The sequence below is a fragment of the Elephantulus edwardii genome, unplaced genomic scaffold, assembly GCF_000299155.1.
Source record: "Elephantulus edwardii isolate Elephantulus edwardi_28Jun2011 unplaced genomic scaffold, EleEdw1.0 scaffold00020, whole genome shotgun sequence".
NCBI lineage: Eukaryota > Metazoa > Chordata > Mammalia > Macroscelidea > Macroscelididae > Elephantulus > Elephantulus edwardii.
The window spans coordinates 21231525-21245636 of record NW_006399770.1 but is presented as its reverse complement, the minus strand read 5'-3'; the positions used below and the strand labels follow the sequence as shown (position 1 = coordinate 21245636).

The 14112-nt window shown below is 34.0% G+C and overlaps 1 pseudogene; it reads right to left on the bottom strand.

Moving 5' to 3' along the window:
- Nucleotides 1–3265: 3265 nt before the first annotated feature.
- LOC102843339 lies at nt 3266–4633 on the bottom strand (annotated as a pseudogene).
- Between the last annotated feature and the right edge of the window lie 9479 nt (nt 4634–14112).

Sequence of the window (14112 nt, the reverse complement as noted above, 5' to 3'; positions counted from 1 at the left end):
GTGATGGATCCAAGGATTGAACCTATTATGGACTGCCAAGAGAACAAACAGTTTTGGTTTGGAAAGGGTGAAACTAAATCTCTCCTTGAAGGCAAAGATTTTGAAGCTCCATCTCATATATTGTGGGCACATGGCCAGGAGAAACCAGTCCTTGGTGAAGAGTATCATGCTTGGAAGGGTGGAATAACAGAGCAGGATAGGAAGATCTCAGAAGAGATGTATGGACACAGTAAGTGGGATAATGGGGGTAGGTGTTTTGGAGTCAATGAGACTGACTCAGGATAGTCACAGTCAAATTGATAACACATAACAGCAACACCAACAACTCTCTATTTTGATCTATGATCTAATATCTATAGTGATAATTTATCATCTACTTTTGATGTAACATCAGTTATGATATTCTCAGTGTGACAGCCTCTTCTAAACTCTGTTTTTATTTCTGGGAGTTCTCTGTCAATGCACTGTTCCAGTAATTTTTTTAATCTCAGAAAGATTTTTCTAGCATGTTATCAGTGATATTGTTTGACTAAAGTAAATATTGGCCAATTTAAATTTGACTTAGTGATATAGCATTAATCATTCCTAGTCTCTTGATCTCAAGAGTTTATAATCTAAATAAAATAAAAGGCCTACATTTTTGAACCATATTAAATATCCAGCTATATCATTTTACATGTATATGAATTTAACAAATTCACTTTCTATCTAAATTAAGATTAAAAAATTGTATTTTAATGGATTTATAAGAAAATACAAAATATAAGAAACACAACAAGGATAATGTCTACCATATACAAAATATTTTAAATGTTATTATGTTCACATATTTTTTATAAATGCTGATAATTTTAGAGGGGTTTTACGCCTTTTTATCATAGGGTAGGTATGAGTCTTGCTCAACTTGATGGCAATCAACAACAACAACAACAACATTTTACTAGAGGAATGTGGAAGATTTACAACATATTTTTCTCAAACTATTATCATTATTGCCTTCTAACTGATATTATCAAATCAAAGATATTTTTAAAAACATAATATTTATTTATTTCAGCAAAATACTATCATAGATCTTCCCCTGCTTACTCCTTAGATGAAATCAAGCCTGGAAATAGAATGGTGATGTCAACAATTCTAGATCTCTGTATGTCCCAAAATTAGTTCCTTTTGTCCCCAATTTTCACTTTACTTCTTTTAGAAAGATAATTTAACACTGGATGAAATATTTAGAAAATTTTTAGATATGTTTCTCAAATCTTTAAATAATGAGGTTATAGAAGCAGAAAGAAAAGAAATTAAAAAGGAAATAGGTTTCAATAATTGTTCACTTCCCATTCTGGGCCTATTAACAACCCTAACATATAGATTTACTAAAATTACTTTAATACACTAGATAGATATACTGGATTTAGCGCTGAAGGCTGAAGATGGAATTATGAGTATGACAAGGCATGTGACTTTCACATGTTCCAAATCTTTTTGAGGACACAAGAATGTATAAATTAACTGTAAAAAGCTAAGTGGAGGCATACTAGATTACTATGATGTGCCAAAGGATATAGGGAATTGAATTTACTTCACAGAACAACATGAGTGGTACAAGATTTATAGCTTTCTTGAGATATATTTGAAAAAAAGTATAGAAGACAATCATGTGGATAATGAAGTAAGGTAGGAATTTTGATAGATATTTCATATGGGATTGGAAAATATAAATACAGTATTATGAGATTTTCATGCTGGAACTCTGTCTTTTCATGTATGATATGTACTTGGTAAAAACTTGGTGGGAAACATAAATTCTTATTTTATAGATAATGAGTTGTTTAGTTTGTTTAAGGAAATGCTTTGTCAGAGACTCAAAGTAAATGTGTTTTGGTTTTTTGGGTGATTTTTTTTGCATCTTTTTATTGGATTCTATATAATCATTAGAGTGCATTGTCGTTCATGCACGTACATTGTATTAAATGCAATCATTCATATATTGTTGATATTGTGTGACTTTGAGTTGACTGCACAATCCTGTACAAAATAGCTCTGAACTCTTCTTGCCCTATCCTGAGCCAGTATCACTGTTAACAATACACCTGTCTCCGTTAACATAGTCACAGTGTCAATCCATTTCATCCATGATCTTCCTCTCCCACACTGTCCCTCCACACTTCCAAGCATGTTGTCCTTCTCCAGGGACTGGTCCCTCCTGGAAACCTTCCCTAAGTGTGTGAGATGGAGCTTCAAAATCCTTACCACTAAAGAGCAACTTGGTTTCACCCTTTTTCAGGACAGATCTGTTTGTTCTCTTGGCAGTCCACCATATGTTCAATACTTTTCTCCAGAACCACAATTCAAAGGCATGCATTTTTCTTTTAACTTTATTCATTGTTTAGCTATTTGATGTATAGCAAGTAATTGTGAAGACCATGGTCTGGATCAGACTTTAGTCCCTAAATTGATGCTATTACTCTTCAACACTCTGCAGAGTCCCTGGCAGCAGATTTTCCTGATGCAATTATTTTGATATCCTGACTGCTGGTATCAAAAGTGTTGATTGTAGAACCGAACAGATCGAAATTGTTCACAATCTCAATTTGTTTTCCATTTAATGTGGTGCTGTCATTGACCATATACACTGTATTTTATATAATTAATTACAATTCACCTATGCCTTTTAGATCTCCATATTTTCAAGTCTCCATTGGTTTTTTACTAAGCCTTCCCTATGTTACTGATTTCCTCCCTTTCTCTTTTCCATCCCATGCTTCCATTTCCCTTCTCTTTTGAATGTTTATACACATCTTGCTCAGTTATTCTTCTAGTTTCATAATTGACTTATGCAGTATTTGTCTTTTTGAGACAGTTATTTCACTCAGCATTATGCTCTCTAGACTCTCTCATGTTACATAGAATTTTACTAAATCATTCCTTAGTGCTGCACAATACTCCTCTATGTGAATGTACCATACTTTATCAATCCACTAATTTGTAATGGGAATTTGGGGTAGTTTCATTTTCTTGCTATTGTGAATAATTCTGCTATGAACATGGGTGTGTGTGTGTGTGTGTGTGTGTGTGTGTTTCATTTCTGATTTTCTTGGGGTATATTCCTTGCATAAGACATAAATAACTTGAATAAGAAATGAAAGAGACATCACAACATAAAACATTGAAATGAAAATGATAAAAGTGGATTTTTAATTTTTTTTTTACTAAGGAAAAGAAGAGACAAAGCATACTAGACAATTTGCTCAACAAAATGGTCCCATCATGAATGTTCTGCAGCCAGTTTATCAGCTTTTGCCACATCTTCTATGATGGGACCCGCCATATAGAAAGCTTGCTCTGAGAAGTGGTAATATTCATCTGCTGAAACCCTTTGATGGTATTCACCTCAGTAATCTGAAATTGCTGAGACAAGAAATACTATTTTCTGTGCATGGAAACAGTCAACTTGTTTTCCTCACGAAGTTCATCCATATCCAGGATAACAATGATATTCTGGAGTTATCTGTAGCCCTTTAGTATTTTTGCATCCCATGGAAAACATCATAATGTTTATTGCCAACAATATCAGGGTCCATGATAAAAGAGGTAGAATCTAGATGATCCACAACTGAATATATGCCCCTCATATCAATAGCACAAATAGTATAGCTGTAGTATTCAAATGGGCAGGAGCAAGATCAATCAAACCATCAGAAGGCACATACATAACCTGTACAGAAATGATGGATCCCTGCTTAATGGTCGTGATTCTTTCGTGCATGACACCCATGCCAAGTCACCAAGATAGGTTTATAGTCCATTGCAGCAGAGATTCTGCTCAGTAAGGCAGCTGTCTCTGAACCAGCCTGGGTAAAGTGAAAGATGTTATCAATAGACAGCAGTATGTCTTGACCTTCTTGGTCTCTGAAGTATACAGCTACAGTCAGTTTGGTCAAAGCTACTTGGACTGTAGCACCAGGTTGTCTGTTAATTGGCCCATAAACCAGTGCCACTTTGTAGATAGCATCTTTCAAGTTGATAACTCCAGATTCAATCATCTCATGGTGTAAGTAATTGCATTCATAGGTCCTTTCACCAACACTAGTAATACAGAGTAACTACCATGGGCTTTGTAAATTTTGTTGGTTAATACCTTGATCAGTATGGACTTACCAATTCCAGCACCAGCAAAAAGTCCAGTTTTGCCACCCTTGGCATAGGAGCAAGTAGATCCACAATCTTGATATTAATAATCAGAATATCCTGCTCAACTCTCATCTCTGTGAACACAGAGGCTTCACTATGGATAAGAACAAATTGGTTTTGATAGGATCTCTTTTGACAATAGGTTCTCCAATGACATTCATGATTCTGCCCAAAGTTTTAAGACCAACAAGAATTTTGATTGGTGCTCCAGACTACAGAACCTTGTGGCCTGTAACCAAAACCCTTCTGTACTATCCATGTTAGTTGTCCTTACTGTGCTCTCACCAAAATGCTCAGCTGCTTTCACTCATCCTTGTTTCCATGTCCTGCATTTGCAAGGTATTTAAGACAAGGATAGACCGTCACCAAAATGAATATACACCATTGCACTGATGACTGCTGCAATGCACCCAGTATTAGCACCTGACTTTGGTGCAGGAGATCATTGCACCCACATAATCTCTGGGCTGAATGAAGCACTAAATGGATGTCCTGCAGTAGGAGTTGGGTTTGGGGCACTGAGCTAAAGGACTGAAATCCCACAAGGGCCCAGAGGCCCAGGTGGCTGACACGTGACCCACAAGCACCAACATGGAGACTCTAATCGTGGAATACTATACAAGGTCAAATCATGGAATATTATACAAGGTTATACTGGCAAATTGGAAAATTTAGAGGAAATGGTCAAATTTCCTGAAGCTCCCACACTACCCAAACTGACAAAGAAAGAGTAGAACACTTGAACAGATCTGTCACAAAAGAAGGATTTGAGTAGGTCATAAAGACTCACTAAAATAATTTTTTGGTACAATTCACCCATGGGCTACACAACTTTCTGGATGAATTTTATAAAATAATCAAATATAGTTTATCATCATTTCAATTTAATAGTTGTTAAAAATAGAAAAGAGAAGTAACTCCTTTTCTTAATTAGTTTTCATGAAAGTCTGCAGAGACTTCGGATTTCCATTTATCGATTGTTGCACGCTTTCCTCCCTGCTCACCTCTTCCCCTCATTTCATTTGAAATGAAAAAAAAAAAGTAAAAAGTAAAAAAAAAAAACAAACAAAACCAAATAAACCCAGGAAACTTTTATTGTTATACAATCTGTCCCCCACCTGCTCCCAGAGTCCACTCCACTATGCAGCTTTCATTCAGTACTCTTGTCATGACAATAATACTTAATCATATATCCCTTTTAAACAGTTCTCTCCCTCATCTGTTTCAAATCAGTATACATTATTTATCCTCTCTTTTCTTAGTTTCCTCTCATCCCATTGTGTGAAAATGCCACATCTTCTCTATCCATTCATTTGCTGATGGGAACTTGGGTTGTGTCCAATTTTTGGTTTGGTGAACAAAACAGCAAAAAAACATGGAAATGCATATATCTGCTTGGGTGGCAATTGTGATTTCTTTAGGGTATATTCCCAGTAGTGGAATTGCTGGGTCAAATGATATTTCTATTTCCAACTTTTTGAGAAAGCGCTCCCACCAACGGTGAATAAGGGTTCCAGTTTCTCCACAATCTTGTTAGCATTTGTTATTTGCTCTTCTGTTAAATTTTGCTATCTTACTGGGGTGAGCTGATCTCTCATAGTTATTTTGCTTTGCATCTCTCTTAGAGCTAGGGTTTTTGAACATTTCTTAATGTGTTTGTTAGCCATCTGAAAGTCTTCTTTAGTGAAGTGTTTGTCCATATCCTGTGCCCATTTTGCAATTGAGTTGTATAACTTTGTCTTGTTGTAGTGGTCAAGTATTTTATAAATTCTACATATAAGTTCCCTATATGACATGTTATTATCATATATTTTTTTCCCAATCATATGTCTTCACTTTTTACCCTGTTGAAGTTTTTGGATGTGAATAAGGATTTTATTCTTAGGACAGATTCATCTATTTTATGCTCTCCTGTTTGTTTCAGGATGCTTGGGGGTTTATTGATGTTGTGGATTAGGACTTCTAGAGTTCTTCCAAGCTTTTCTTATAAAGAAGTTTATAGTCCTTGAATTTAGTCCTAGGTCCTTAATCCACTTTGAGTTGATTTTTGTATATGTAGTGAGGTGTGTATCTTCCTTGAGTTTTCAGCAGATAGTTTCCCAATTTTGCCAATAATATTTGTTAAAAAGGCCGTGGTTTCCCCACTCCACTTAACGGATTCCATCTTCTTGTCATGAATCAGTTGGCCATAGGTAGATGGGCTGATTTCTGGATTCTTAATTATATTCCATTGATCTATGTGTCTGTCGTTGTACCAGTACCAGATTATCTTGACCACCACAGCAGTGTAAGTAGGATTTGCAATCACGAAGTGAGATGCCTCCTACCTTGTTTCTCTTTTTAAGGACTGCTTTGCTTATTTGGGGTCTCTTTCCATTCCAAATGAAATCGGAGATTGCCTTTTCCATCTCATTAAAGAATGGAATTGGTATTTGTATTGGATTTCATTGAACGTGTAGATTGTTTTTGGTAGGATTATCATTTTTCACAATATTGAATCTTCCTATCAATGAGTAAGGGATATTCCTCCATTTCTTTAGGTTTTTTGTTTGTTTATTTTTCTTATAGTAATGTTTTGTAATTTTCTTTGAATAGATCCTTTGTGCTTCTGGTAAGATTTACTCTCAAGTATTTAATCTCATGATTAACTATTGTGATGAGTATTGTTTTTCTTAGCTCCAGTTCTATATTCTCTTTGTCACTATAGAGAAGGCCAGTTGATTTCTGTATGTTGATCTTGTATCCTGCCGCTTTGCTGAATTGGTCAACTATGCCCTATAGTTTTCTTGCTGAATCTTTCAGGTTTTCTAAGCATACTGTCATAAAATCTACATAGGGAGATAATTTTATCTCCTCTTTGTCAATTTGGATAACTCTTATTTTCTTCTCTTATTGTTACTGCTAAGACTTCTAAAATACAATATTGAATAGGAGATGTGATAGTGGGAATTCTTGCCTATTTCCTGTTCTCAAGGGGAATGCCTTTAACCTCTCTCCATTGAGAACAATGTGGCCTCTCCAAGTTGCATATATAATTTTACTATTTTGAGAAAATTCCCTTCTATTCCTATTAAGTGTTTTAATCAGGAAAGGGTGTTGGATTTTGTCAAAGGCCTTTTCTGCATCAATTGACAGGATTATCTGGTTTTTGTTCTTTGCTTTATTAATGTGATGAGTTACATTGATTATTTCTTCTAGTTAATTCTTCCACAAAATTCCCATTGTTCATGGTTTATTTATTTATTTTTATAATGTATCATTGAATTCTATTGGTCAGGTTTGTATTCAGGATTTTTGCATCTATGTTCATGAGAGATATTGCCCTATAGTTTTCTATTTTGATGATGACTTTACCTGTTTTTGGTATCAAGGACATGTTTACTTCAAAGAATGAGTCTGGGAATTCCATCTTTTGCTATTTTCTGAAATAGTTTATATAGAATTGGTGACAGTTCTTTTCTGAATATTTGATAAAATTCACTTGTAAGACAATATGGTCCAGGGTTTTTTTTGTTTTTTTTGTTGTTTGGCTTTTTTGTTTGTTTTTAGGGGTGTTTTTTTATCATTTGTTTTTTGTTTTGTTTTGTTTTTATTGTTTTTCGGTTTGGTTTTTTTTATACTTTTCAATTTCTTCTTTTGTAATGAGTTTGTTCAGGTGTTCAATTTTGGTTTGTATCAGTTAAACGAGGGTGTGATTTTCTAGGTATTTGTCCATTTCCTCTATGCTTTCATATTTGAGTATAGGTTTTTTTCATAATATTCCATTGTTAACCTTTGTATTTTAGTTGATTCCTTTGTGACATTGTCCTAATTCAGATTATTTTTGTCTTTTCCTTCTTTTGTTAGTTTTGCTAGTGGTTTGTCAATGTTATTGACATTTTCAAAGAATCAACTCCTGGTTTTGTTGATGATTTTGTTGATTTTTCTGTTTTCTATTTCATTTATTTCTGCCCAAACTTTGATAATCTTGCTGTTCTTTTTCAATTCATTGAAGATGTTGGATTAGAAACTCAGTGGTTATTTTTTTTTTAATGTGTTTGCTTATTATTATAAATTGGCCTCTAACTATAAATTGACTACGGCTTTGGCTGTGTCCCAGAGGTATTGGTAAATTGTGTTTTCATTGACATTTGTTTCAAGAAACTTTTTAATTTCCTTTTTTATTTCTTCTAGTACCCATTCATGTTTAAACAACGTGTTGTTCAATTTCCAAATGTATGTTTTTTCTTCTTTATCCTCTTGTTATTTATTTGTGATTTTGAGCATTGCGTTCTGAGAAGATGCTTTGTACTTTTTCTATGCTTTGAATTTATTGATGCTTGCCTTATGTTCTAAAATATGTTCTGGAGAACATTCCATGCACATTTGAGAAGAAGGTATACTATGTTTTTTGGGTTTTTTTTTTGTTTTTCTTTTTGGGTGCCTTAGCCTGTACATATCTATGAGATCAATTTGTTTTATTTTGTAGTTAACTTGTTCAGCATCTTTGTTTCGTTTCTTTCTGGAAGCTATATATTTTCTTGAGAGTGGTGTATTGAAGTCTCCAACTACTGTAGCATTGATGTCTATTTTCTTTTTTCAGTTTTGTTAATGTTTGTTTGACATATTTTGCGCATCTTTCATTTGGTGCATAGATATTTATTATTTTTGTGTCTTTGTATTCTATTGACCCCTTAATCATTGTGTAGTGACCTTCGTTGTTCTTTATGATGGCTTCTTTCATTAAGATATATTTTATTGGACATTAATATTGCCACTCTTGCTTTACTCTGGTTGCCATGTTTGTTATATTTCCCCCACCCTTTTATTTTTAGTCTTTATCTTCATTTCTTAGGTGTGTCTCTGGTAAATAGCATATTGATCGATTTTGGGTGGTTTGTTTTTTATTTTTTTAAATCCAATCTGCTACTCTTTTTATCTTCGGTGGTACATTTAAACCATTTACATTCAGTGTGACTATCGTACTTTCGGCTTATGTAGGGGATGTAATATCCTGCTTATTGGTGTGGTAGAGTTTTTCATGTCTGAGGTGATAGTAAGTTCTTTTTTTTTATTTTAGATATTAAGTTCTTAATCTGAAGTCGCTGCTTCAGAAGAGGGTGGGGCAGCTACTCTTCCTCGGTTTCTCTCAGTTCAATAGAGACAATGCCTATGGAAACCACCTACTCTGTCAGACAACTGCCACAGTTATGGTAGGCCAGTGTGCTCTGGGTCAAAGGCAATTGATGGACTGGACATGAGAAGATGCAAGGTGGAGTGTGGATTCCTTATTGAAAAACCGAGAAGCCTTGGTTTTCACTTCAAGAATGAATTCCAATGAGGGAGTTTTTCTTTTGCTTTTCAAGGAGAGGAGCAAACGGCGAGGGGGTGGGGTGTTTGTGCAGGGAGAAGGGTGCATCAATGAATGAATGGAATTCCAAAATCTCTGTAGATCTTCATTGAAATGAAAAATAAACAAACTAAATTAAAATTAAAAAAAAATAAAGACTATGATGCACCTAAAAAAAAAATGAATTCCAGCTGTCTCACTCCCTTCTGATTGAGCTTAAGCACTGTCCCCACACAAAGTACCTCAATCAAGTTCCAGCTTCTCTCCCTTTGTGTTTTGGGAGTGGCATTGGAACTGGAGTTTTAGTCGTAGGCTGGCGATTATGGGACTGGAGTTCCAGGCTCACACTCACTAACATTCCAGCTTTCCTGCTTGCCTTGGTGCATCTTTCCTTGGTGCGTGCATCAATAGCTCTCCAGCGTGAGCCTGGTGTCAGCAAGTAGCTCCTTGGCATGTGGCAACATCGTTTTTGTCTTCTCCTACTTGAACCCCAGTTGTCCATTAAGCTGCCACATTGAGCTGCTGGTCTGTTTCAATATCGATTTCTTATCCATAAGTTCAGAAATCAAAAGAAGTGTTGCACTAACAACAATGCTGTCAAGGACCTCTCCAAATTGCTAAAACACAATGATGCCAGTTTAATAAGCAAGGTGTAGCTTATCCAAGTCATGATTTTTCCAATTACTTTTTATTCATCTGGAATTTGGACAGTGAATAAAGATGGCAGAAGAATAATCAATGCCTTTGTCATGTTGGAGAGGAGTACTGAATAGGTAAGGATGATGAATATTTGCCTTACATATGTTTTCAAGGATGGTCATCCATTGGAAAAGGACATTATTTAGAACGATTTAAAAGGGATATTATGATTATGTATTATTGTCATAACAGAAGTCCAGAATGAAGGCTGCACAGTGGAGTGAACTTAGGGAGAGGGATTGTATAACAATGAAAGAATGTTCCTTTTCCTTTTCAAAGAGAAGAGCAAATTGGGGGGAGGGACAGGAAGAAAAGTGCAATAATGAGTAAATGGAAACCCTTAGTCTCTTTAAACTTTCATAAAAATTAATGAAAAAACGCAAAGGACATTATTAAGCTCTACACATAAATAAAATTATGCCTTTTTGTATGTTACCAATACTTCTCTATTAATTTCATATACATAAATACACACACATACTCTTTTATTGTGGACATGATAAATAGAGCTATTTTAGGTGCACAGTCTCCAGATTCTGATGTTTCTTATAAAATACTAACAAAGGCAACTTTCTATATATTAATAATTACAAACCATATGCATTGGAATAAATCTCTTTCAGAGGTGAGTTATTTGTTTGCATTTTTCCTTTGATTTTTTTAAGTTCAGTCTAACTTCTTACCAAAGAAGGAATTCCAGCATTAAATAATAATGTCCAGTATTAAATAATAATATATGGAATCATTTGGAAACATTAGTCATTTTTACGTAAAATCAAAATGGAGTCACTCTTTAATATTCCACTTCTAATAGTTATATATTTTTTTTAGCTTTAGGTAACTTTTAGCTTTTCTGTTTCATCATTCAACTCTGTCTTAATGACTACATTCAAGTTTTAAGTTTATAGAGAAATAGGGAATTATCCTCTTGTGTCATAATATTTTAACTACAATTGACTGCCTACTGAAAAAATAAGGAAAATTGTCAACAAAATTTAAAGTTATTGTCACATTTACACAGCCAAACTGAAAAGATTGAGGGGGGAACATCACCATAATTCTGTTCAAATTAAGCAACACCAACAACTGGACTATAGTGATTCATACTGGTTATCGTTAATGACTGACATCTACATTTTTAAAAAAGATATGTAATTAATTTTTCTTATAGAAAACAGTGTCCTACACAAGTATCTCCATTAACTATGCTGAATATGTGTGTTTGTATTTAGCATCTAATCAGAATGCATTTTCTTTCTTAAACATATTTTAATTGAAAATCACATAAGGATAGGCATTGTAACAATAAAATATGTATGATTTATTTTAGTATGTGTTCTTTTTAGTGTGTGATGGTCAAGGAAAACAACACAAATAGATATATTTCTGGGTTATAGTCAATATATATTGATAAATAATATTTTTATTGTTACTTCATTCTTCCTTGAATAATGGAGCAATGTGTATTAAAGGTGCTAGAAGGCACATGGTTCTAATACAGTAGCTACGACATGGGAAATAGATGGATAATCTCCTCCCATGCAATTAACTTCCTTTGAAAACACACTGGAGGTCAGCTTTTGGTCTCTTTCATCTTGACAGTACACAACAACAGTAACAATAGAAGTAAAGTATGCTAAATAACAATGAATTTTAAAAATAAATCTTTCCACCTCAGTAAATGTTTAATAATTCCATAATTTCTAGAGATATCTGGTGTCCCAGTGTAACGAATTGTCAACCCAAAGACAAATAGTTTACATCTGCATCTGCTTTCTAGGAGAAATATTGGCAATCAACTCCTGTATGAAAGCTCACTGAAGGGTCAGTTGTGAGTCGGTACTGACTTGATAATGCACAACAACAAAAAATCCTTAAGATGTGACAGAAACTGATCAATTCTAAGGAGAGTGAAATTCTTAATGCCAAAAAGTTACAAACTTATTAGTGTAGATACTAGTGTACTTGCTATCAATATTAACAGTTGGTAATTACTGAAAAAAAAAGAACAGATTAGTCAATTTTAAAAAGCAAACAGAATGTTCAATTTGTAAAATGACTTTTTCATGAACTAATTGTTCAGGCAAACATGGAATCAGATTTTTAATTATGGCAGAACATAATTCTACATCCAAGAAATGTCCTATATTTTTACTACTTAAAAAATAATTCATTTATAGAAATACATGTCATTGTGTTTATTATTAAATGTCATTGTGTTCAATACCAGTGATTATCAATCATATTACTTATTCATCTCTCCAACTAAAAATATTATCTTTATACATTTATATATATATAAAATCTCACAACATTTTGATCATTTTGTATTTAAGTGTATAAATATTTTGATTCCCTTTCCTAAAGTATCAGTTTAAGTAATTATAGGACATTTGATCAGTAGAAAAAGCTATCTCTAGTCTAAGTATTATTTGCATCTCCAGTGTTGTGACCTTGATGCCAGTCACAATATTTCGTGACTTAAGTATTGTAATTTCTTCTCAGAATCAACCATCTAAGGAACATGAAAACAGTACATATAATGAATAGGTGATACATTAAGGAAGTGCGCTAAAATGATGCACCTCAATAACTTCACATTCACCAACAATACTGCAAGACTAACATACTCCTTCTCTGGTATTTATGTTTTAGAAATCCAATGGAAAGTAACATCAATTGATTCTGACTCCATACAATAACTTGGAAGTATTCCACTAGTTGACAAAATAAAATTAAAGAAATATTATGCTGCTTTTAAACCTATATAATATTTGGTTAAAGCCCTAAAATATAAAATAAAATTCAAAAAGTGGATGTTAATTGGTCAATATAATTATGTAAACAACGTGGCTTCCATCTATCTTGATACATTCAGTAGTCTTACGTGTGTGTGAATCCAAAGATGAATAAACAGAGAATGAGTCAGATTTGCCCATCAACTTTCTCTAAAGTGTTTGTTGTTGTTATGTGCCATCGAGTTGAGTATGATTCACAGTGAACCTATGAACAACAGACCTGCATCCCATCCTATCCTGTGTCATCCTATCTCTGATACACTTGAGCTGTTACTGCAGTCACTATCACAATAAAAAAATTATCTTGGATGATGGTCTTCCTGTCTTTCGCTGACTCTCCACTTTATCAAGCTTAATATACTTTTCAGAGAATAGCCTCTCCTAGAAACTTGTCCAAAATATGAGAGCTGAAGCTTTGTTATTCTTGCAGCCAAAGAGTAATCTCGCTGCACCCTTTCCAAGACAGAGATGTGATATTTGGCAGTTCTTGGGATATTCAGTATTCTACTCCAGCACCACAATTCCTAGAACACGACTTGCTTCACATAAGCATAATTAAGTGTTCTGGGATTCTCATATAAGAATTATATTGAAGGTTATATTATTTGAGCTACTGTGCTTAGGTTGTATTAATAAGCAACTTTATGTACAGGGTGTATATAAAACCTATGAAAAGGTGTTGTTGCCAGCAGTTCATTAGTATAGAAATTTCTCAGGTACTCCAGTAGAAACAACTTTCACACAGATGCTGGAAGACTTTTAAAGATTAAGATTTTGATAAGAGAAATTTTGAGTTTCACATTTAGGAAAACACTGCCAATGTTCATAGCTGTTTAAAAATACTTCACTAGAGATTGTAATTAAATGCATCCTTTTTTTAATTAACAGTATATTTTCCCTTGGGTGGCATGCATCTATCTAGCTGTAATATACTATTGGTCTTGCAGTTTTGGTTTTTTTGGGGGTTTTTTTTGGGGGGGTTTGCAGTTTTATCAGAAAATATTCTGTTTATTTTTATAGTAACACAAGAGTGATTAAGGCCTTGGCTGTAACAAAATAGTAGCAAAATAGTCAAAATATTGTGAATAAAGTGTG